Here is a 24,979-nt window from a genome sequence, read left to right as displayed (position 1 = left end):
CCACCGCACTCACTGCACGCATATGGCAGTTCACAGACGACCACCCCAAAGAGGCCAAAGGATGCTCAGACAGGAATTTCAGGCCAGGAATCAAGGTCAGGGTTAGTCTGCTCTCGCAGGCATCAAAGGGTTTCCTCACGGTGGACGCAGGCAAAATGCACCGGGAGCCACTCAGCAGGGTGAGCGCTGGGGCAATGCGGGGAGGGGGGCAAATACTGAGCACTGAAGAGACACTTCCAGCAACAACCAGAACATGAATAAATGCGGTGATCCCGAGTTAACAAGTTTAAAGATTCCAAGATTCATTTCCTAAAGTTCCCCACAACTGAACGAAAATAGAGAATATTTTAAAATCAGGAAGAGAGTGAGTCGACGGTGACTTCCTTCCCCAAGTGCAACGGGGACCACTCACAAGCATGTGCCGTGGGCGGAGAGCGGCGGGCACCCTCATAGCATGGCTCCTGCTCCGAGAGAAGCCAGGATCCTACGCGACACGCAGGAGCTGCCAAGCGTAGGAGTGGAAGCCAGGACCCCGGCCCTAGGGTGGGACGCTGACCCAGGTGACCCACTGCTGGCCTTGGCAGTCACTGACCTTCCCACAGGAAGGCACGCCGGTCCCTCCGGCTTGCGGCAAACCACCCGCCTTGACCACGGAACGGTGGCCGGCCTCTACCTGCAGGAAGGCCAGCGGGGACCTGAGGGCTGCCCTGCACCCCAGGAGGCACAGGGACCCGGATCAGCGTGGCGCGCAGGATCGCCGAGAGCAAACACACCGCCTGGCCCTCTCCTAAGCCACTTCCCCACGGAGGAAAGAGGAAGTAGCCGGCGGCCCGGCGGTCACTTCCAGTCCCTCTGGACCCGGAGCCAGCGGCCGTGGTGGACAGAGAAGGTACCTGCTCCCGGGCACCTACCACGAGGGGCTGCGGGAACACGGTGGAGGGGGGCGAGCAGCTATTGTGTGTGCGTCCCCGGAAAGCCCAGGGACAACGGCCTGAGATGCACCAAGGCCCAAGGTGTGGGCGTGGAACTGCCCGCTCCCGGGGGGCCCCTTTGGGGCAGATAAGATTCCAGCCGGTGACCGGCCTTTGCGCCGACCTGCCCAGCCTGGGCCAATTTCCTTAGGTCTCGGGCACCCCGGGATGCCATGGGTGGTGTCACTCGGGCAAGTCCGTCTGCTGTGGCCGGGAGCGTCCTCTGGGCCAGGCGAAACCCCTGCACACGACAGACGTCCTAGGAAATCCCGGCACCTCACACGAACGTCTCCGTACTTTCTCCACGCTTCCCGGGCTGGCCTTGCTACTGTCGGAAGGGGACCAACTGCATCAGTGGTGGGCAGGATGGACGCATAATCAATCACAAAGGGCTCCGGAACCTTCCTTGGTGACGGAGTTGCTCTGCAACCACGTGGTTTTTACACAGCGTCGGTCAAAACGTGCAGAAGTGCATGCTGAAAGCGTGAATTTTACTGTGCATAAATGATATATCTACACAACGTTCTTAAAAAGTTGATCCCCCCCAGAAGCCCAAAACAAATACTGAAAACAAATGACGTGCCCTGTGCAGTAAACTGCAATCCCACTGCAGCCAGAGCAGTCTTTCCAAAAAGGGGCGGCTGTCACCTGCTGCCACCCGCCCCACCCCCTCCAGCCTTCCCCAGGAGACCACCCAGAAGAGTCTGCACATCGGCAGGAAGGATCCTGTTGGCCACACGCTGGCACAGACGCCCTGAGATTCCGCGGCACTTCAGTTTTGTCAGGAAGGTCATTTCGGGACTGCTAGCAGTTTAGCGGCCGGGAAATGAGGAAGGAGAAATGAGATTCTGCTCATTACCATATGCCTTAACTGCTCTTACTGGGGTTCCACCTGTCACGTTAGCATCGCCACACCCCGGTCAGCAAGCGGGGAGCGGACAGGCTCCCAGCAGCCGGTGGCGTTGCGCCTGCCCTCGGAGCCCCCCCGCCCCAGGCGCCACACACAGCCTTGTCCTCACGCAGTGGTGCCGAGACCCCAGGGGTCTGTGTCTCGACCCAGAAAACCCAGGGACCGGCGCTGAAGGGGAAACAGAGGCAGCACTGGAGTTCACCCAAGGTCACGAGGCCAGCTAAGGGCTGAGCTGGGATGAAAGCCCGAGCTCCCCGCTGCTGGTCCCCCCCCGTTAGTGAGGCCGCCGCCACGCACGCCCCTGCAGACGACCCACGTGAGGCCAGAGGGTAAAGCGACAAAACAGCCTTCGGCCCTACCTTGCGCCTGGCCTTCTCCGTGGAGGGACACGGAGGGATCACGCCCAGGGGCTCCACGGTGAGCTGGAAACTCATACTCCGGAGGAAGACAGGCTGGGTTGAAACTGCCTGACCCAGCCACGCACCCCCACGCACCAGAGCAGGCCCAGCCGCCTCTCTGGCCCACAGCCCGTCGGGCACCCGGCCCTGTCTGAGCCCCAGCCGCTCGGACAGCCGGCACCCTCGCTGTCTGCGTCACCTGCCGGGTGAGTCCACCGCTGGTTGGGTCTCCCAGGCACCACGACCACTGCTCCAAAACGCCCTGTCTGGCGGCAGTAAATCTCAACTCAGGGCGCCCTGTGACCCTCTGGCCCTCTCTCGGCCTCTCCGGTCCCTGCCCCTCCCACTCTTTACTCCTACAAAGAAAGAATAACAAGAATGCCCACACGGGAGAGAACTCACTAGCCGTGCGTGTTGAAGGAGTGTCGTGCATTAACACACCGGCCCCTCACACACACCAGAGGTGGATCCAGAGAACACCCACCACCCCGCTGTGAGGACCCAGGACACAAGGAGGTGGGGACCTTCCCCAGGCCTTCAGCGAATCTCCTGATTAGCTCTGGGACCGGAAGTGGACTTCTGGGGGTTCTGTTGTTAGGTGCTACACAGCACTTCTTCAGGCCAGGGAGAGCGCCAAGAACACCCGTCAGTCCTTCCCTGACCCCTCAGCCTGGAGACAACCCACCCTCCACCCCGGCACTTGGGAAGCACCCTACCCCCCCCATCCCAGCTCTCTGAACTTCAGGGTGAATCCTCCTTGCTCTTGCTCGCACAGCCCCGGCATCGGGCACACAGTAGGAGCTCTATTTGCTGAGGACGCACATCTTTGTTCAACAGGCAATTTTCAGAAGAAGCAAATGCATCTCAATGTCACTGCCTACATTTCCACAAATCAATCCCAATTGAGCTACCTTAGCATATACTGTAAAAATTTAAAACCCTATGCATAAAATATTATATATCTGTTTTTATTTGATCTACTAAGTTATAAAGCTTTCCTCCATCTCTTAAAGGTGGTTTTTCCAGTAGTGCATAACTGCTTAATTGGGAAGTGTACAAAACATAATTAACACTGCCTAACGCTACAACATTGCTTATGGGAGTATCTCTGTTCATGCATTCTGCTTTATTTTGTATTTAATCTCTATTAAGATGTCTCTATGAAAATAGATAGGTATGCTAGTCTTCATAAACACCATAAATCATGAAGTCATTTCTTTGCTAACCCAAGTCCAAAAGCAGCCCCAAAAGCAACTGCTAGGGCCCCAAAGACTCCCACTTCTCATATTCAAGCACAGTTGGAAACCTTTTAACATGTGGCCCTAAACACTTAGCTCTGTGCCACTCTGCCAGGTAAAGGTTAAGTAATGGCTATAATTTCTCTCACAATAAATGGCTTGGCATGCAACTCAAAAAGCACCCACAAACTGCCCCCAGAAAGCAGTTACCCAAACCAGAAAGGGCAAATCCTTCCTGCCCAAGACCACAATTGCCAGCCAACCTTACATCAAGGGGCAGATGGAGACCCCTTAAATCCTCATCTGAGGACACCGTGCGTGGCCTTTCAAGTTCACCCTTCAACCAGCACAGGAAATGTGCCAAAGGCTCCCAACTCTTAAAATGGATGTATTAGGGCTTCCCTGGTGGCTCCATGGTTGGGAATCCGCCTGCCAGTGCAGGGGACACGGGTTCGAGCCCTGGTCCGGGAAGATCCCACGTGCCGGGGAGCAACTAAGCCCGTGCGCCACAACTACTGAGCCTGCGCTCTAGAGCCTGTGAGCCACAACTACAGAAGCCCGCGTGCCTTGAGCCCGTGCTCCGCAACAAGAGAAGCCACCGCAATGAGAAGCCCGTGCACCGCAATGAAGAGTAGCCCCCCGCTCACCGCAACTAGAGAAAGCCCGCGCGCAGCAACGAAGACCCAACGCAGCCAAAAATTTTTTTTAAAAAAGTATGCATCACCCTGCACGTCTCCCCGCTTTTAAATGTGTACACGCACCCCCACCCCTAGAATTGGGTTATCTGAATACACAGCCTCTCTTTAAGCAGCTTGGTGTCGGTGAAAAAGAACCTGTTCAGATCCTGCGCCATCATTTATTAACTGTCAGCCCGTCCACGTGGCTTGAGACCCGACTGCCGATTCCAACCACTGGGAAGCATCCACACTGCCTCACTCTCTCCCGTAGAGGTTGTCACTAAAAAAATCAGCGCGTGTATGACAAGGTGTTTCTACAAACAGAATAAAGGTAAGCTGTCCTCTAAACAGCAACATAAGCTACCAGCCTCACTGAAGCCTACTAATTAATAAATTCACCAATCTAGATAAAAAGGATTTGCCACCAAATGTGTTTACCTGTGTTTCTAAAGCAGAAGGTGTCGTCCCCAAACCTGTTTGGCAACACAGATGAAATAACGCGCAGGTGAGCTCCCGGGGAAGACTCCATTCACCTACACAGAGAGGTACATGAGCTGATCTCTGCGCTCAAGGAGAAAGTCATCAACTCCACTGCACCCATCTTTGACTCCGAGATACAGATTTTCAAAGTGCGCTTCACTGCGTGTGGCTCATAGTTTACTGAAGTAGGATCCGTAAAAACAATCTCTCTCTTTGCCACTACGCTGTGACACACAGCCCAGCCTCCTCTCAGTGAGCACTGCTGACTGGGGTCAAGAGAAAAAGTTAAATGTCAAGTGCATCCGAATACAGACCCAGCTCCAGTTTTAACGGGCACACACGAAATTTCCCTCAAGTCCCTAGGAATGTCGGGTGCTAGTTGAGGGGACAGAACCCCCGCCTTAAACCAAAAAATAAGACCGGGTCAGGCAGAAATCCAGATTTCTACTTTCAAATCTATTCATTCAGATGGGGGGAGAGGATTCAAGTATAAAATCTTTCAATCGTTGATCGTGCCAAATGCTCGATAACGAGACTCAAGTGTGTGGGTGTGTGGCGGGGAGTGGTTTGTTTTTAAAGAAAGACAGTCTGCCCGCTGTTGGCAGGCTCTGGGCTTGGCTGCGTTGAGAACCACCCGGAGGAGCTTGCAAAAAATACAGGTGTTCTGGCCCCACCTGGAGCTTCTGCAATGGAACTTTGGGTGGAGCCCAGGAGGCTGACTCGTGGCCAGGGGTGCCCTGGGGCTCCACCTGCTCCACAGGCCACCCTCTCAAAGCACCTGGGCAGCCAGCCGGCCCTCCCTGGGGACTGTGTGAGTCACTCGTGTGAAAACCACCAAGCCCACAGCCAGCTTCTTGCCACTAAATGCACGAAGTATGTGTGTCCAATTCAGGGGTGAGCTGAAGGGTGCTAACACTCACCTGACTCCCTTCTGATACAACAGGGCACAAAGGACCTCTCTCCCTGCTCCTGGGAAGAACCTAATTCCAACTGTCTGTTCTCGAGGGATGTAGCGAGACGCAGCGTGCGTAGCTCGAGAAGGGCCGGGGCAGAAGGGCACTTATTCTCTGTTACGTCAGCCCCACCGTAGCTACTGAGGCTGCCACTGGTCCTACTACTCCTCCTCTTCCACGACCACTGCTAATTATAATAACAGTAACCAACAGCTGACATCTGCACACTTCCCACCTGCGGCAGCCTCTTCTTTATTGTGCACATTTGCAAATAGGACATTCTGGCCCCTGACCTCCGAAATGCCCTTGCATTCCACCACTGGCTGCCTCCCAAGGGCATTTTCAAGGATCATCTCGCTTTCCAAGTGAGATTTTTTTAATGGTATGAGTTAAACCCAAAGAAACTGCTGGTCCATGAAATGACCAGCCGCCCGGAAGGCGACAATCGGGTCTCTTCCACAGACTTCGGAAGGACACCTTCCCCAACACGGCCCCCAGTCCCACCTCACCATTTCATGCTCACCTGACCCTATGACTCTCACCTGGAGCCCACAGGCAGCAGGGAGCCGTGACACTGCCGGGGGCGGGGGTGGGAGTGGGGGTCACGTCCACACCTATGTGGTTGCCCAGGCCGTCCCTGGGAGTGAGTGAATGCCCCGCAGGGGAAGATTTCCCAGGCCCAGATGGGGACATACAAACACCCATAGCTCATCGGCCACCCATCTGGACCCGGGCCAGTCACCAAAGCTGCTGCTGACCAAGTGCCCACCACGTGCCAGGAAGACAAACCCAACACACCATTCTCTGGGAAGCAAGTTCACTGCCACAGCCTTCCAGAGGCCCCCACAGGTTAAGGGTGCTGGCTGTCTTCGGGCAAAGGAGGGCAGCACCCAACCCCTCGCTGTTTCTTTTTTCTTTCTTTCTTTTTTTTTTTTTTTTTTTTTGCGGTACGCGAGCCTCTCACTGCTGCGGCCTCTCCCGCTGCGGAGCACAGGCTCCGGACGCGCAGGCGCAGCGGCCACGGCTCACGGGCCCAGCCGCTCTGCGGCACGTGGGATCCTCCCAGACCGGGGCACGAACCCGCGTCCCCTGCATCGGCAGGCGGACTCTCAACCATGCGCCACCAGGGAAGCCCCCCCCCCCACTTGCTTTTTCTTCCTTCTCTGGGAAGGGAAAGTAGGTCTTAAATAGAAAGTAAATATTTTACTGGGCATTTCTCAAAGTGACCTAATACCGAGTCACATTCCACAGTCTAAAAACAACCTCCTGAACGGTTTTCAGTTCATCACTTTGGCCCCAGGAATGGAGAAGACGGGCTGCTCCCTAACCGAGCCTGCCTCCACCCGCCCTTCCCGGTCCTTCCCGGTCCTGTGTGAGGCAGACTCAGGTATGTTTTGAGCGCCGGGATCTGGGGCTCCCGCCACAAACACCTCTCCCTGGGCCCCGCCCCTTCACCTGGCACTTCCCCTGACTCCATAAGACTCATCCATCGCTTAAGTGCAAGGGGTAAAACCTCCCTTCCCCGGTGGGCGCATTCCCCTAGGACAGGCCCCTCACCATCTCTCTGACCACCAAATCCCATTCCCACCCGGCACAACCAAGGCAGTCGAGGCCCAGGGAGCGCAGGGAAATCTGCTCCACCTGGCACACAGCACCTCCCCGCAGGAGCAACTGATTTCCTTGTTTATTTATTTTGTATTATTATACATTTAACAAACACGTACGATGTGTCAGGCCTGTTCTAAACTCTTTATGAGTATTACGTCGTCAAATCCTTGTAGCCCACCTCTATTCTTACCCTTGCTTCCGATTGAGAAACGGAAGCCCTTTGCGAGGGCTCGTGAAATCCTGAATGCAATCATGTGTCTCGTTCCATCCCTCCTTTTTCCTGCACTTTCTAGAACAGTCTGTCCCATCTGATGCCTCCTCCTCTGCTGGTGGGGACGTGTGTTATCTTGGGGGCAGGGCCATCCCTCCTTGGGCCCCCGCCTCAGCCCTGGCAAAGGAGGCAGACATTCACTGCCTTGGTGGGACCTCTCCCTCACGGTCACAGTGAGTCCCCAGGTAACACTGAGGTCAGCCCAGTGCTCCAGGGTGGCCCAGAGAAAAGCTTCTGGATCTAAACTGGAGCCTGACATGCCAAGTAATCCCCAGGTTGCAAAACTCCTAGATACAAGCATGTCCACCCTCGTCGCCACTAACGACAAGGCACCCAGACCCAACCCCCACCAGTCACTCTCCCTCCAAGACCCCAGCTTGCCCACTGCAGCTACACAAGATGAAATAAATTAGGAAAAAACCCGTTAATCTCCCTTGCAGAGAAGCCTTGTTAAGAACCAGAGTTATACTTGCAATGTGCATTTCTAGAGGTTCTGCTGAGCTCTGAGGGGCATCTAAGCTCTTGGGTCGTCGGAGACACACATCAAGAGCACGACCCAAACAACTGTTAGCCACAGCCCCTCTCCCTTCCTGCCCCTGGGACACAGGAGACTCAAGTAAGGCAAGCTCACAATTACGGCAGAGAAAACTCAAGGCACTTTGAGCTGCTTTCTCTGCCCACTACTTGGAACACGTCGGGCCAGTTTAGGGGAGAAGAAAATTACCCGCTGTTCAAAGCCCTCCTTAAATACTCAGGAAGACATCACTACAAACAGAATTCCAACGTTAATTCTGAAATCTCCTGGCTTTTGTCAGATGAAGCCACATTCTTAATCCCAGGCTTAGTTGAGAAACAGAAGAAAGGATGTTTGTGTGTGGGGGGGGGGGGGATGGAAATCCTCACCCCTGAGCGAAAAGCAGCAAACACCTTGGAGGGACCGGGAGAATAAACAGAACTCTGCACAAGGCCAAGGCCGAGAGAAACAGGGTCTCGGGAAACCTGGTGTACTCACCGTGGCACCAACAAGGCATGTGGGGGAAACCTATCAGATTTCCCTCGTGTCCTCCTGGAGGAACTCGGGATGCCAAGCCCTGGGGCGTTTCTGCCGAGCCAGGGATCTCTAAACCCGGAAGAGGACAGGGATACACACCTGCAGACCCAAAAAAAGGTTCTGGGACCACCCACAAATCCTGGCTCTCGGCTGGCCAAGGCTAACAAAACTCTAAGGGCCACGAGAACAGTCCTGTGCTTAATTAAATGCCTTCAGACCCGGCCACATCCACCCTCCAGGCAGAAGGGCCCCCAGGGAAGCGGCAGCTTCTCCTTCTCGGGCCCCACCGAGCACCACTGAGGCCTGAGAGGCACGAGCTGGCCCAGGGCTAACCCTGGCCTGTCTGCACCCACCACGCACCACCCTTTCCCATGGGAAGTGAAGCTGAATGGAGACCCTGTTTGAAAACTGCAGGGGGGCCTTAAAATAGGCAGAATAGAATCATGACCCGAGCTGGACCGGACTAATTGGTCAAAAGCCCCCGACCCCGCACCCCGCGCTGCCCTCAACCTCCAGGAAACAGGGCCGAACCCAAAGGCTGAGACAGGGAGTCTGCAGTGTCCCCACCACCACCCAGGCCCACTGGAGCCTTGGAGCACCAGCAAAAACTTCAGGGATTTCTTTCCCAGGCACACACGTGTCTGCAGGCACACACGTGTTCACGAAAGGAAGAGAAGCGTGGTAAGGCAGGAGGATAATCTTGTAATTAAAGGAAAGCCTGTTTTTCAGGAAAATCTCCACCTTGCGGGGACCTTACCCTAAAGGAAGCCAAGGTCAGTCGGAGAGCTCCCACATCACCTGCTCAGGGTGCCTTTCAGGTGAGTTAATCACCCAGGCAGGGCCGGTCTCCAGATTTCAGGACACACCCAACTTCGTGCCATTCCCTTTCAATTCTCCGATAGCCTCTTTGAAAAGAAAGCTGTTCCTTTTGTTCGGGAGTATTAATTCAAATTCCTTTCCAAGGCCAACACAAATGCAGGGCCGCAACCCAAAGGAGGTTTACCCAGCAGAATCAAGTTTCTCGCCAGTTTTTACAGGAGTGGTGCAAACAGACTATTCCAATTAGGTGAAATCCTCACCATCTTCCCTGTCTCTTTTCCCAAATTCCCCCACGTTGAACACAGGAACCAACTCCCACTGTAAGATGTGCATAATGAATCCAGCTGGAAAGTGAGAAGCAGCCAGAGGGAGGGAGGGGCGTGCCCCGGGAGGGAGGGGCGCGCCCCATCCACCTCCAGCCCCTCCCCCAAGGGAGGGGCACATGCTATAGATCGGAGGGGGCCCCCTTGAGAAGACTCCCACTGAGATCACTCATCCAGACCACAGACTGGTCGAGCTCCTGGCTACTAAACCCCATTTTACCAGAAAAAGACAAAAACAAAACCCAAAACCCTGAACACTGTGAAAGCTACAGCCACATGATCTCAGGGCATGTGTGTGTATGTGTGTGCTGGGCGGGGCGGGGTGGGGGGGGGAGGTGCACATCAGAGACACCCAGATAGAGGCAAGGGAGGAAATGAGATCAGGAGGACAGAGGGGTCTGATTTGGCGAGCGTAGCAAAGCCATCCCCAGATGTACTCAAGTCCCAATCAAAAGCCAAAAGCCTCAGTCAATTACAGAGAAACCAGAGCCAGGTGGAATTGACTTCTGGCTCCCTTAGTTGCTGAACTCCACCCCCACGCACCCCCCCCCCCCCCGCCCCAAACGCAGTTTCTTGATTGGTGTAACAGTGACTATCACTTCTACCTCAAAGAGCACCGTGCCTAGCCCTTGAGGTCCTTCCGGTGTCTGGTCTTTGCAACGACAGTGAGTCTGTACAGGTCCAGAGGCAGAATTCTCCCTGGGCACCCAATGGGGCCCCCCATCTCCTGAGCCTGCCTCAGGCTTCAGATCAGGGGCCATGCTGTTCATTAACTCAGAAAGTGTAGTGAATTTAAAACAGGCCTGGTCCAGGAAACTATCTAGAAATCCTTCCTTAGCATTAGATTGTGAGATCCCAACAAAAGACCACTAATCAAAGAAGGAAATTAAAACAAGCCAGACTTCTCACAGTCCCATGTGATCCAGAAAGCAACTCTGGGCCTGAGAAAGATAATTGTTTCTGAGAAGCCATCTGAATCCTGGGGAGAACATGCCAGATTCAGGGCAAGCCTGAACCCTCCCCTCCCCTCTGCTCTCAGGGCGGCGGGAAGAGCGGCTCCTTCACCACGGAATCCTGCCCGGTCCTCACTTCCGAGAGCCTGTTCAAATCCAGCTCTATCACTTGGACGGCAGGGAGGCCGAAGGACAAGTCTCCCAAGTGTCCCCTGTGCCTGACACCTCACCCACCTTGTTGTAAAGGTCAAATGCAACACAGGCCAAGCATCCAGTGAGAGTGACAAAGATTCGAAGTTAAGGATCATCAAGGGGAGTTATAGTGTTACCGTCATAAAAATAAGAGAACGACTTAAATGGTCCGCATGGACTTCTTGAGTATCAAATTTAAGTTTGCAAGGAGAGAGAGAGACGAACACACAGAAATTCCTCCACCAGGGACAAGAGGGGTGCGGGGCGGAAAAGCCCCGTTTCGTCCCGGCTCTACACTTACTGCCCCTGCAACCTCTAGTCACAGGCTCACCCAGCTCCAGCCTGGAGAAGTGCTGCCGTGTGAGACGGATGTAGGTTCTGAGGGAGGGCGCGGGAGCCCTCGGAACTGCCACCGCGCTACTGGTACTACAAGTAGAAGAGCCAGATTGGAAGGCTGCGGCAGAAACCGCGGCCTCAACACCGCCCCTGCGACGGGATGCCGAGCCGGCCAAGTCACAGCGATGGGGCCGTTTACCGCTTGTCTTATCTCTGCCACCATCGAACCTCCCTGTCCACTGGGGAGGGGGTTGTAGAGACAGGGACACCACGACTCGGGTTTAAGATCCCCGGAGCCCGCGATCGCTGGGGTAGCTCGGGCGCGGTCCAGCCAGGTACCTGGTTCTGCTCCGAGCCTCGCCGCGGGTTCGGGACCCACCTCGGTGTCCTGCGTCCTCTCGGCGCTCCTCCACGTCCCGGCCGGGGGCTCTGGGAGGGGCGCGGGCGAGCCCGCGGGTGGGCGGCGGCGAGGGGCGGGACCCCGCACAATGGGCTGCGGGAGGAAGGAGGAAGTGGGCACTGGTGGGGGTAAGGGCCATTTCTATCACCTCTCGACAAACTCCCAGCGGCGGGAAGCAGCTCCCCATTTACAAGTGAAAGGGCAAAGCGCGAGGGGAGGGGCGCTTCCGGCGGAGTCCGGTACAGCGCGGGGGATGGGGTGGGGGGATAAGTACGCGAGCCTGCGGGGTCCAGCCGGGGGGCAGGGGAAGGAAAAGGCGGGCGGCGCCGCCAGGTAGGCGGCCTTCGGGGGCGGAGCCTCCGGGTGAGCCAGCCTGGAGGGGAGGAGCGGAGCCGCCAGGTCCGCGGGGCCCAGGGGTCAGGGGGGCCTCACCTTCGGGCCTGGGGTCCTAGAATCCCGGAACCCCAGACAGGGCCAGGAGACCCGTCCTTATGGCAAGGCCCAGCACCCCGGCTGACGGGGCGCATTCGGGGTAGTGCAGCCACAGACCACGCCCCCTCAGGTAGAGGGCAGCCAGGTAGGGCGGTTGGCCTTCACCCAGGCCCAACTTTGCCCTCCCCGCAGCAGAAGGTCGTGCAGGAGCCCGGAAGTCGCCCTGCGGTCAGTCTGGGCGGAACGTTGGGGTTCCCGGCGCCCGAGGCCCCCAAACTCGAGCTACAGAAACGGGAGGCGGAGACCAGCCTCTTTATGACCCGGGGGAGGCAATTCAATATTTCATCCTCGCATAAAATAGGAATTGCTCTATTTACCTAGCCGGTAGGAGCATCGTGAAGATTAATGACTGAAAAGTTTTTAAGATCAAAAACATTCTGAGACTTACAGGCACTTATATGTGCATACTGATAACTGTACAGCAAAACATACTCTATTGATTGCCCTCCTGGAGTGACTTCTAGCCCATAAGCAGAAAGCACTGAGAAAAAAGATTCAGGTACATCTCTGTGTCCTCCTGAGATACTAAGGAATATGGGTAGAGACCGTGGCAGCCACGCTGGACCTCCTGCTCCACGCAGGCCTGGAGTGGTACAGCTGGGGGAATCAGCCAGCAACGCGGTCCAGGTTCAACGTCTGAAGAAGAGCCCGAAAGAAACCTTTAAAATATTTGTCACACCCCCTGGGAAGAAAACGCGGCACTCCCACCCCTCAGCTCAGCAGGCAGGTGCCCCAAAGTGTCGGCCACCATCCGGGTCTCTGCCGTTCGGAAAGCTCTGCCTTACCACCCCGGGCCCAGTGGTCAGTCAAACTCAGCCAGCGCTAGGAGCCCACGCAGCCCATCTGGCCTGGCAGCTCCAACAGGAAGGCCTCCGTGGTGGCACCAGCACCCCGTCCCTCCCAGCAAAGCAAGCCCACGTGGCCAGGCAAGGCCGCTCCACTCCAGGCCCCTCAACCACTCTTGGACCGGGTTTTCAGAGCTCCTGAGAGCCTTCCCGGCTCGCTGCGGGCTCCAGCTGCAGTCCAGGTGAGCAGGCCCGGAAGCTGCAACACCTATGGGCTCCCCACCATCCAAAAGGATGTGCAGGCATGACCCCTACCCCTTCCCCAGACCCACCTGGGCCTGAACCAGCAGAAACTTTATTTGCACTTCTAGACCCACCGCACTAAAGACATCCATCAGCAAAAGAATAAAGTCCCAGCCAGAGTTCATTCAGCAGGAAAGGTGCACAAACCGTTTCCTGGCCTCTACCCCCTACAGCAAAGGAACTTCACGGGCTGCTCCTCCTACCCCCCCCACACACACCTGGGTCAGCTACAATACTCTCACTTCCAGGTCGGATTCAGGTCGTTTTCACCTAACAAGTGATTCTTTGCTAGCCTCAACAGCTGGGCTTTAGGCTTTTTAAATTGCCATATACCGGCGGGGTGGGGTGGGGGGGGTGGCGAGAGACACGGATGGACCACAATCCCATCAGGCCGGAGGAGCTGACCTCTATGATCTCGGTCTACAGTTCCTTCCAAAGAAACTTCCTGGGATTCCATGACTCCATAATGAAGTTTTTGTTTGTCCTGTGCTGGAAGCCAGATTTCAGGCATGGCTGGAGAGCAGCAGTGAGTTTACAACCCCTTGGCCAGCCCCAGCGCTGCAGAAAAAGACCCACATATCATCCATGTGACGAATTCCTTAAAAAGGCCCTTCCAAGTTTCTGCCACAACCTGGGCTCGGAGGAAACACAGAAACGTTGCCACTACTTCTCACCAAGCTTCAAGCCAGTTAATAGCGTCTTTCAAGTCATAATTAAATATTTATTTTAATGCAGAAAGCAGGTTTCTGAGCACTTTTGAGAGGGAGAAAAAGCAGCAATGTAAAGGAAGGTTTTCTTTGTGTTTTCATCTCACAAGCGGGATGAATTTTAAGAACCACACCATTTTGTTGAAAAGCACTGCCTTCCCCCCTACCGCGGGGACATTTCTGGACTCTCAGTGAACACCAACCAAAGGTGAGGCTGCCCACCAAGTTCAGGAAACAACAGCTATTCGGGATTAACGTCCCCTAAACACCATCCGACCTTGGAGAGAATGCAGGCTCTGTTATTACCCAGGATAGAAGTCACAATTCTCCATAAAAGCAAAAGCATCATTTGCTCCAGGAATAAGAAAGAACCCAACCATTTTATCACAATTTTTGTGACTATTTAGCCACCCCTAGGCAACCATCTGTTAAATTTCGTTACAGAAACAGTTAAAGCGGATCATTTCTCAAACATGCACTCGAGGAGGAACTAGGCTAGATACAGATGGAAACATCAACTGGCCCCCGAAGTTCCAGGCGGAAGGGGCATCAGCCCCCAGCAATGGGCCGGGGCTACACCGATCCCACTTCCTGGACAGGCAAAAAAGAAAGTTAACACGAGCGCCTGCCGCTTTAGCAATAGCGTTTAGGCTCCACTTCGGAACCTCAGCTCCCCTGTGGAAGCAGGAAGCTTTGTGAATGGAGGAGGAAGATGCCATACAGAGGAGCGTTTTCAGAAATGGCAGCACCTGTGCAACAAAATACGAAAATCCAACAAACACTCGTGTTAGCCGCACTTTCCCTAACACCACAGACAGACTAAAAACTACTTTAATGTGAAGAGAATAATGAAAATAAACACAACTGCTTCCTATGACTTCAGATGCCTCAGTTTCTGGTAAGTGTTGAATGTGATTTCTGAAAATTGCATTTCGGGGTGGGGGAAACGTCTGCTTCGTTTACACTTTCTTAGAAGAACCCTACTATCTGCTTTTAGAATCTTTCCTCCAAAAAGCAGATCACTGAGAAGAAGCAGCACACAGAGTTCCCCAGCAGTCCAGAAAAGACCACCTTCTAAGAAAAAGTCTGGAAAGGGAGCAGGCCGGTGGCCCCAATTTCCACGCCAGGCAAAGACAGATGCTTGTGACGCTCGTTCCCATCCTGTCTGCAACTCCTGAGGTTTCTGTGTTCTCGAGCAGCTAGAAGAGTGAAGGCGAAACTGCCCCCTGGCTCCCATAGTCAACATTCCACACAAACAATGGCCTGGCCTGCTCCCTGTTGTACATTCCGTATTCATTTGTGAATCCCATTTTTTTTTTTTTTTTTGCACAATGTGCAAAGCCCTTCTTTTCACTGGTGCAGTCCTGAAGGCCCAAGTGCAGCCATAATTTAGGCTTGAAATACTAATAATGATGGCGAAAAGCAAACGACAGATGAAGCCCAAACATTAATTTGTGAAGATCGTTAGAGTCACACTGATGGCTTTTGGATACTATCCATTAAATCATGATCAAAAGAAACACCGAACACCTTACAAATGGTTCTGAAGTTTTTAGCAATTATTAAATGTAGTTTTCCAAACCCAGAGATAGGTGTGTTTAAAAAAAAAAAAAGAAAAAAAAAATACCCTTTCATAAGTCTTTGATACATATTCCATCAAACACAGACTTGAATAAAAATTAACTTCAAAAGATTGATTGGGGGGTAAGATTTGCATTTTTCCTTCTTTCCCAGGATGCTGTAACTTTAACCGTAGGAGTGTAAATTAGGACATGCTTACCAGCTGTAAGGGAGAAAACTGATACTGCCCAGGCAGTATAGCCTCTGAGAGCGGATCCATTCCAGCATTTTCATGTGCCTACTAAAAGTCTGCAATAGTGGAAGTCCACACAAGCATTCCTTAGGTAGTGAAATGCGGGAACATTCTTGGGGAATAAGACACCCCGATATTTCAATACACGGTGTTAAGTACAAGAACTTCTATTTGAAGGGTCAAGCAAACTGCACTCCCATTTTTAAATTACTACAGAAATGTGTTCCACCCTCTGTAATTGAACTATCAGCCAGGGGGTGGAAATATTACAGGAGCTGTGCCCTGCTGCAAAGATAAATTTCCTTTCCCAATCACGTACTATATGAATATATATTTGTGGCCTGTATCGGGGACATGAGACACTTGAGCTGCTGCTTTTCACTGATAGAAAGATTAGTAACAGAGGGACCCGGGCTTGTACTCACATATGTTATGATGAAAGCCCTTCTATATTAAAATGACAGTGGTAAAAAATGACAACTGGGGTGGCCATTCTGCTGTTGCTGTAAACTCTTTAAATTTTTTCCATTTAGGGAAAGTGTTAAGTGCAAAGGGGATAACTTTGCCTTCAAAAATGATTCATGATGGAAGAGAATTGTTGGCAAATGGCCTTCTGGTGCTAGACCTCAGCGGGGCCGCCCTTTGGTTTTGAGTCTCAAGGATTTCAAACGGTGCGAGTTATCCTGAACTCCCTTTGCTTTAGCATTTTAACAGTTCCCAGCAATAATATCCTTTCCCAATACAAGCGCTGTGCTTGCTCAGTGCCTATGTTATATACTCATCCTTCATTTACCTTGTCGCTAGCTACTCAGAACACTGAAAAAGTTGTAGGTTGGTTTTGCAGTTTTGTTTGTTGTTGCTGTGGCTGTTTGTTTCACTTCGTCTCTCATTAAAACACTTTCAGGGTTTATGAATAGGATTTCTTTCTGGAGTTTTACAAGTGGAGAGTGAAGTTATTGATTATTCCCTGAAAGGGTAACTGATGGCTAGTTAATAATTATACAAATAGCAAGTTTTCCTGTTTCATCTTGTGTACACGACCGGATTAACAATGCCAGGGAAAGCAAACTCGACTCCACAGGAACAGGTGTGCCTGAGTCTTAAAAGGCCAAAATATCTCGCAAAGTATGTCACTGGTGTATTTTTACAATGCTAGTAAGTGTTTGTTTTTAAGTAGCCAAAACTTTTTTACTTTTTTAACCTTAAAGAGACACACTTTGCAAATATTTCTTCACCCAGTCAATGACTAAGTGCCAGACATAAGTTGCAACTGGAGCCTGGCAAAGAAATACACTTCAGCGACAAAGAGATTTTTTTGCTGCTGTTGTTGTTGTTTAAATCACAGTTAAGAAAAAGCAATTCGCCCTGCCCCTCCCCCAGGAGAACACCTAGTTCAGGATGTTCAAAGATCTCAAGTAAAATCCTAAATAACAGGGCTCTGAGCTCAAATCTGCAGAGCTAGGCAGAGCCCCCTCCACCTAGCTTTATTAATGTACAATCAGAAAGGAGGGAGAAAACATACCCCTTAGCTTTATCTTCCCAAACAGGAAAAAGAATTAAACCAAAAAGCACCATGTCAGGTCCAAAACAAGCTCCAAACCCAAGAGGTGTAAATTCCCTCTAATAACTGCTTTCTACGGGGACAGACTGGGGTCCCCTACTCCTCGGGCACAGAATACCAATCAGTGTCATAAATTCCCTTTGCCTTCAACCCTCACTCCCTTGTACTGGGGACGGGGTGGGGAGGGGTCGACCCAACATCAACACTTAACACTAAACCCCTCAATGCTCTACAGAAATATGCTGGCTTTTTTCCTTTGTTTGGTCCTGTTATACTTGATCAAGTGTGAACGATTAAACTGGTTTCATTAAAGGCAAGTGCATTCACAGCTAGCATCCAACTTCAATGGAAACTGGAAGCATATTTTGCAAGAAGGAGGGCCTGCTTTTTTGCTTGAAATCTACCATCTCATTAACTTTTCTTTGGGGGGGCAGCAGAAAGGGCACTAGGGGTTTTTACCAGAGCGTGTCAGAGCAGCCCAGAGATCTGATGCTAGACAAAAGGATATTTAGTGTTTCAACTCTGGGATACAGTCCCTCTTACTTAAAAAAGAGAAAAGAAATCCTGTTTCAATATTATATTAAAGCTGCTCTGAAAGTGTTTAATTAGCATTTTGAATATTGCTTTATAATTGCTCTAAGAAGTATGCTTTGAAATCAAATGATTATGAAAACAAGATGCTTTAAAGTCCCATTACTTCAAAATGTAGAAAATTTATTTTTAAAAAAAATCAAAACAGTGGAATTCTCCTAAGCACATGAAAACTAAAGTTCTACTTTGAGAACCCTAGAGGCAGAACAGCAGTCTTAGGTACAGAACACGGGGTAAATTTTAAACTGCCTTTGAGCCCAAGCACCTAGCTAGCAGAGAAGAGTGTCTTCTCTGAAAGAGTAGTACCAGAGTTTGATATATTTCGCCAAAGTCGGGAGGCAGAATCACTTAGTAAACTAACCAAAATAAACGTCCCCTCCAAATTATCCATGTCAGATAAAAATATACCAGTCTCTACAATATCCAACAGAATTGCAAATAAGGCACTTAGCATTTTAAATTCCCAATGCATATTTATAGAATAGAATTCTCTTGTCTACCCTTCAAGACACTCACGTCTGACTCTCTAAGAACTTAACCCGATCTCCAGTCTTTAAAAAAGAAAAAAGGGGGAAAATCCAGAAAGATCTGTTCACCCCGGATAGGGCAAGTGGGCCCAGCAGGACGACGCAGGCCACTGCCAGCAGCTCCACCGCAAGGACGCAGACCACGCGGGGATTTCTACGAAAAATTCCTCCTTTCCCTTGTAAAATACTAAACCCGGGTGCCCTTGGAGCCAACTGCTGCTTGGGCCGCCTCCGGAAAAAGTACTCGGGGGCTGGGCGCACCACACACACTCGCGCGCACACGCAGACTCAGTGTCCGTGACCATCCGCGGCGGCGGAAAGCGAGCCACCGAAGGAGTGTGTGCGCGTGTGTGTCTCGCCGTGGCCGGCGGTGACCGCGCAGAACTCCCCGGCCCGCGGCCTCCCGGCACCCGGGCGCTGCGTGGGCTGCGGGCGACCGGCCACGCCGCGGGCCTCCGGCTGGTGAAAGACCCTGCGCGCCCCGGTGCCCGCGCGCCTCTGCCCAACTTGCCCCGGGTCGTTGGGAAGAGCGCGAGGTAGAGAAAGAAAGGCGCTTCCCTCGGCCGCGCGGGTCCGTCCGGCGCCGCGGCGGACAAGGAGGAAGAGGCGATCGCGGCCGCCCGGCTGCCTCTGCGCCGCGCCGAGTCCCCGCCGCCCGGGTCGCGCCCTCGCCAGCCCCTCCTGCGAAACTTTTTCTTTCTGGTTCGCCCCACCCGAAAAGTGCGGCCAGGGCGGGGGAGGCGGGCGGGCCGGGATCGCGGCGGCGGCGGCGGCGCGTGAGGAGGAAGTGGTGCCGGCGGGAGCGCGGCCGGGCAGAGGAAATGCCCAGCCAGCTCGGCCCCCGCCCGCGCCCGCCGCCCGGCTCGCCCCGGGCCCCCGCCCCGCTGCGACTTTGGCGGGCCGAGCCCGCCGCGGCAGTGGTGGCGGCGGCGGCAGATGTGGCCCGGCTGCCCGGAGGAGCCAACAATGCGGGGCCGGCAAAACAAAAGGGTTCCACTTCGCCTCCTTTCCCGTCTTTCACTTGCGCTCCAGGGGCGCCGCGCGGGATCCCCTGCCGGCAGGGGCCGCTCCCCTGGGGACCCGGAGCCGCGCGCGCCCCGGTTTCCCAGCGGACCCCCCGCTCCCCTCCCCCGCCCCGCAGGCGCAAGGCCCCGCGCGCTCGGACTCCCGGTTCCGGGGGATCCGGCCGTATTGTCCCCGCGGCGCGCCGCGCTCTCGGCCTGGGTCGCGGGCGGCCCCCGCGCGCGCACCCACCGGCCTCCGGGAACAGGAGCCGGGGGCGCCTAGGAAACCGTCGCCGAGACGCCGCCGCCGCCGCCGCTGCCCTCCGGACGCCGCCGTGCTCGGGGTTTCTTTTTTTTTTTTTTTTTTTTTTTTTTTTTGCCAATCCTGATGGGAAGGAAGGTGACCGCCTACTTCGCATTCATCAACTCTCATCACAACAACAAAAATCCTGGCGCTAACGGCGGCCAGCGGGCACGATCGGCGGCGGGGGGCGGCAGGCAAGGACCCCAGGCCGGCGCCCACTCCCGAGCGCCGAGCGGGGACACCGGGCCGGGGACGCAGACCAAAGATGTCCTCGGATGCCGGCTTGGTGTCCTTCGCCCTCCTCCTCCTCCTCCCCGCCAGTGGCGCAGTGAGGCGCGGGCGCGGCGCCCCCGGCCCGCGGCCGCAGGTGAGGCGGGGGCGGCGGCGGCCCCAGCCCTCCCCCGGGGCCCCCCTTACCTCGTCCCGGGCCGCCGGCGTCCACGGCGAAGGGCGCCCACCCGGGAGGCGGCGGCAGCAGCGGCGGCGGCTCCCGCCCCTCCCACCCCACCCGGCGGCGGTGGCGGCGGTGGCGGCGGCTGTGCGGCCCCCCCTCAGCGCGGCATGGCTCCCGGCTCCGTCCCTCGCTCCTCCGGCCGCTGCCAGTTCCTCTGGGCCGCTCCCGGGCCACCTTAAAATGACACACGCACACAAGGACACACACACACAAAAACTTAATCTCTCCCCCTCTCCTCCCCTCCCTCCCCTCCCTCCCCTCCCTCCCCTCCCTCCCCTCTCCCTCCCCTCCCTCCCCTCTCCCTCCCCTCCCTCCCCTCTCCCCTCCCTCCCTCCCCTCCCTCCCCTCCCCTCCCTCCCCTCCCCTCCCCTCCCCTCCCCTCCCCTCTCTCTTCTCCCCTCCCTCCCCTCCCCTCCCTCCCTCCCTCCTCTCCCCTCCCTCCCTCCCTCCTCTCCCCTCCCCTCCCTCCCTCCTCTCCCCTCCCCTCCCTCCCTCCCTCCCTCCTCTCCCCTCCCTCCTCTCCCCTCCCTCCTCTCCCCTCCCTCCTCTCCCCTCCCTCCCCCTCCTCTCCTCCCCTCCCTTCCCCTCTCGCCTCCTCCCTCCTCCCCTCCCCTCTCCTCTCCCCTCCCCTCTCTCCCCTCCCCTCCCCTCCCCTCCTGTCCCGTCCCCTCCCCTTATCTCCGCTCCCCACCCTACTCCTCCCCTTCCCTTCCTCCTCCTCCCCCTGCCGCCGAGCCTCTTCCTACTTCCCCACCCACCCCACCCCCTTCCTCCGCCCACCCGGCTCCCGATCGTCTCCAGCCTGGTCCCGGCCCCGCGCCCGGCCGCAGGGAGGGGGCTGCGCTGGGGGTCCCCGGCCCGCACACGCCCCGCGCCGCGCTCACCCCCAAGAGGATGCTAATTCCAACTTGGATCGGGGGAGGGAGCGTCCTGGAAGCCGAGCGCCTCCCGGCTATTTGCTCTTCTTTATTTGTTTTCTCCTCCGGGGAAGGAGGAGGAAAACGGAGAGAAAAGGAAAGGGAAAGAAGCGGCGCGGCCGCGTCTCCCGGTGGCCGCCAGCTGCGCAGGAGCGAGGCGGGAGGCGAGGTGAGGGTCGCCGCTCGCTCACTCCTCGCTCTTTTTTTTTTTTTTTTTTTTTTTTTTTTTGGGCAAAGGCGGGGTCTCTCTTTGCAAACCAATGACACAACCCCACATGGGCCGGCCTCGCCCCCTACAGATACTCTTCACTACAAATCGCCTCTCTCGGGGGATTAGTGGCTCCGCGAAAGTGCACACAGGCGCGGCGGGCGGGCGAGTGGGCCGGGCGCGGCGGGCACTCCCCGGCCTGGCCCCGCCTGGGAGGCCCTAGCGAAGCGCTGGGGCCTCGCGGGCAGGGCTGGGGGTCCAGCTGCAGCGGCCGCGAATCCGGCCCTCCCTTCGCCCTCCTTCCTCCTCCGCCCCTTCCACGTGGGGCCCCCGGCGGCCGGCCACGTGGGGGGACCCATGTCCGCGCGGGCCTCGGCACGGCGCCCCAGGGTGGCCCTGGCTTAGTGGGGCCCCCGCCAGGCCCGCGGCGCCGACCTGCCCCCTTCCTGGCCCCGCGGCCCCAACTTCCTCCCGGGCCCCTACGCCGGCCGCTTCTGTCTTCTCAGGCCCGTGGGGTCAGGCGCGGGCCGACCACAGGGGGCACTTGCGCTCCCCAAATCCGGATCCGGGAGACAGTGCCCGCGCCTGGCCCGAGGGGCGGAGATGGCCGTGGGTGCGCGCGGAGTGAGCCCTATGTGCTGGAACTTGCAGCGGTAGTGTTCCCTACCAGAAGCAAAACATTTTTTACACATTTAAAAAAAATGTTCCTTCCTCTTGCCTGGATTTCGTCGGGGCTATTTTTAAAGCCTTGCCTTGGGTGGGAGCTCCGGGCCTCGCGTGACGGAGGCGATCTGCGGCCGGGGGGCCCCCAGAGTCGGGGACCTGGACTTGCGCACAGCTCCGACACCCCAAGGTTAGTGTCTGGACACCAAACCTGGAATCCAGGCAGAGCGCCGGCCGCAGCTAGACTAACTTCCATGCCCGTGACCCGCGGCGTTGGAACTCGGTCTGCAGAAGGGAGCCAGCGGCTGCGGGCTGGGAGGGCTCTTCTCCCTGCTCCCCAGAAGCCCCCAAACTCTCATCTCACGTCCCTGAGATCGGCCGCGCGTCCTCCGAGGGCCCCTGTGTGGGCTGAACCGAGCCCTTAGTCTCGATCTGCTTAAAAACCATATTGAGATGTTACGAACTGGACTGAGGTGTTGAGCAGGAAAGGCGTGGGGAGGGGTGTGAGGTCCGGCCTTTGCAGGCCGCAGGGACGGCCATTCCCAGAGCCGAATCGCTGGGTTTGGCCTCCCACGTACCCGGAGCGCACCACACCCTGTGAATCAGAGGAAACAGGCTGGAGACTGGGGGCCAGAGAAAGGACCACCGAATCGGCTGATCCCTTTTCTGCATCCCAAGAAGCGCTGCTCTAGGCCTCTCGGTCTGTTAACATTTTAAAAACTCCTACGCCGGCTCACAGCAGGAAGAAATAAGCACTGCTCGTTTGCTGAAGTGCGCCCAGGTCAGCCTGCGGGACCGGCCTTGCGGGGGCCCTGACTCCGGATGATCGCTTTATCATCCAACAGATTTTAAAACCCTACTGAAGACCTAGAAGTGATGGCAGCACGGGACTAGGCATTAAACACTCGCTAGTTCACAAAATTCGGTTACTAAAATGTCCGAAGGTGGTTTTCTACTTGGCACTAATAAATAGGCCCCGGCCGGGCCGGCTGAGTGGCCCTTGAGTGGCTTCTGCGGTTCAGCTGAAAAACTGCCAGACCCGCGCTCTCAGTTACCTCCGTCTTCTGGCGACCCCGCATCTCCAGCTCTCTCCTCTCCCCTGCAGTTTTGCCTCAAAGTCATGGCGCCTGAAATACTTCTCGGTTATACCCTGACCCCGCCCACCCCCAGGCTACTGAGGTAGTATTATATGCTTTTCTATGTTTCTTAGCCATAAACTATGGTAACCATAAAGATTTTCTGCTTCCTTATTTCACAGATGATCTTTGGTTCTGAGTGGCCCTCTTTTCACCCAGAAAACACTGAAAGTCAGCTGGCTTTTCCTATCACTTGTTCAACTTTCATGTCTACCATTAATTTGACCTTAGAGAATACTGTGTTCTTTGTTTTGAGAAAGTTATTTTAAAAAACACAAAAAGTCATCCTGGGAGCCAAAAATTATTTCTCATTTCAACTTGATACCCTATATTTTGCCCCCAACATGTGAGTTATTTCAAACTCCATTTTATTTATTTATTTATTTATTTTTGCGGTACGCGGGCCTCTCACTGTTGTGGCCTCTCCCGTGGCGGAGCACAGGCTCCGGACGCGCAGGCTCAGCGGCCGCGGCTCACGGGCCCAGCCGCTCCGCGGCATGTGGGATCTTCCCGGACCGGGGCACGAACCCGCGTCCCCTGCATCGGCAGGCGGACTCTCAACCACTGCGCCCCCAGGGAAGCCCCAAACTCCATTTTAAAATGAGCAAAGACTTGAATAGACATTTCTCAAAGGAAGATAATACAAATGACCAACAAGCACAGGAGGAGATTTCCCTATTAGGGAGATGTAAATCAATGCCACAGAAAGATACCACATCATGTCCATCGGGATGGCTATTATCAAAAAACAAAACAAAACGAAAACAAAAAAAAAAAAACGAAAAGAATAAGTGTTGGTAATGATGTCAGAAATCAGAAAACGTGTGCGTTGCTGGTATAAATATAAATTGGTGCAGCCACTTTGGAAAACAGTTTGGTAATTCCTCAAAAAGTAATGTAGAATTTACTATATGATCCAGCAATTCCAATTCTAGGTATATACACAGAATAATGGAAAGCAGAGTCTCAAGCAAATATTTGTACACCAGTGTTCATAACAACAGCCAAAAGGTGTAAATAACCCAAATATCCATCAAAGGATGATTGGATAAACAAAATGTGGTCTATACACACAATGGAATATTATTCAGCCTTTAAAAAGGGGAAATTCCAACACATGCTAAACATGGACAAACCTTGAGGGGCATTATGCTAAATGAAAAAAAAAAAAACAGAACCAAAAGGATAAGTTTAAGTTTCCACTCATATGAGGTATCTAGAATAAGCAAATTCATGGAGACAAATGAAAGAGATGACTGAGGGCAGGGAGGAGGGAAAAGGGGAATTGTTTAATGGACACAGAGTTTCTGTTTGGAGTGATGAAAAAGTTCTGGAAATGGATGGTGGTGATGGATTGCACAATTGTGAATGTGCTTAATGCCTCAGAACCATACACCTAAAAAGGGTAAATCTTATGCATATTTTACTGCAATATAAAAGAAATGGGGACTTCCCTGGTGGTCCAGTGGTTAAGACTGTGTGCTCCCAATGCAGGGGGCCCAAGTTCGATCCCTGGTCAGGGAACTAGATCCCACATGCCACAACTAAAAGAGCCCGCATGCTGCAACTAAAGATCCCGAGTGCTGCAACTAAGACCCGGCACAGCCAAATAAATAAATAAATGAATATTAAAATAAAATGTTGCAAAGTAGCTTTTGTCTCACAAACCTCTTAGTTTATACTTACTACTATATATAAAGGTGGGTTTTTATGTTTGTTGGTTGGGTTTTAGGTTTTTTTTGGCCGACTCGTGCAGCATCTGGGATGTTGGTTCCCTGACCAGAGCATGGAGTGTTAACCACTGAACAGCCAGGGAAGTCCCTAAAGGTATTTTTCAGTAAGGAAAAAAACATTAAGATAAAGACAAAACATTTTGTTTTAAAATATATTTCAGATAATTTATAGAATAAATACCTTTTACTAATTTTTATCTC

At 54.3% G+C, this 24,979-nt stretch overlaps 1 protein-coding gene across 13 annotated transcripts in view; it reads right to left on the bottom strand.

The window, feature by feature from the left end:
* CTBP2 (C-terminal binding protein 2) overlaps window positions 1-23,056 on the bottom strand; it is a 162,403-nt gene extending 139,347 nt beyond the window's left edge. For 3 of the 13 annotated variants that reach the window (XM_067024343.1, XM_067024342.1, XM_067024347.1), the window contains exons 1-2: window positions 21,006-21,227; window positions 20,085-20,295 (exon numbers count right to left, since the gene is read on the bottom strand). The gene's annotated coding sequence lies outside the window, so the exon portion shown is untranslated. Of the gene's footprint in view, window positions 1-1,268; window positions 1,448-4,632; window positions 4,723-19,613; window positions 19,716-20,084; window positions 20,338-21,005; window positions 21,240-22,964 lie in introns of those variants that run through there. The other 10 variants (XM_067024350.1, XM_067024363.1, XM_067024345.1 and 7 more) reach the window with 8 other exon arrangements.
* Between the last annotated feature and the right edge of the window lie 1,923 nt (window positions 23,057-24,979).

Source organism: Kogia breviceps, chromosome 2 (genome assembly GCF_026419965.1).
Source record: "Kogia breviceps isolate mKogBre1 chromosome 2, mKogBre1 haplotype 1, whole genome shotgun sequence".
Taxonomy (NCBI): domain Eukaryota; kingdom Metazoa; phylum Chordata; class Mammalia; order Artiodactyla; family Physeteridae; genus Kogia; species Kogia breviceps.
Note: the sequence above shows the minus strand (reverse complement) of the source record. Positions and strands in the feature narration are given on the sequence as shown.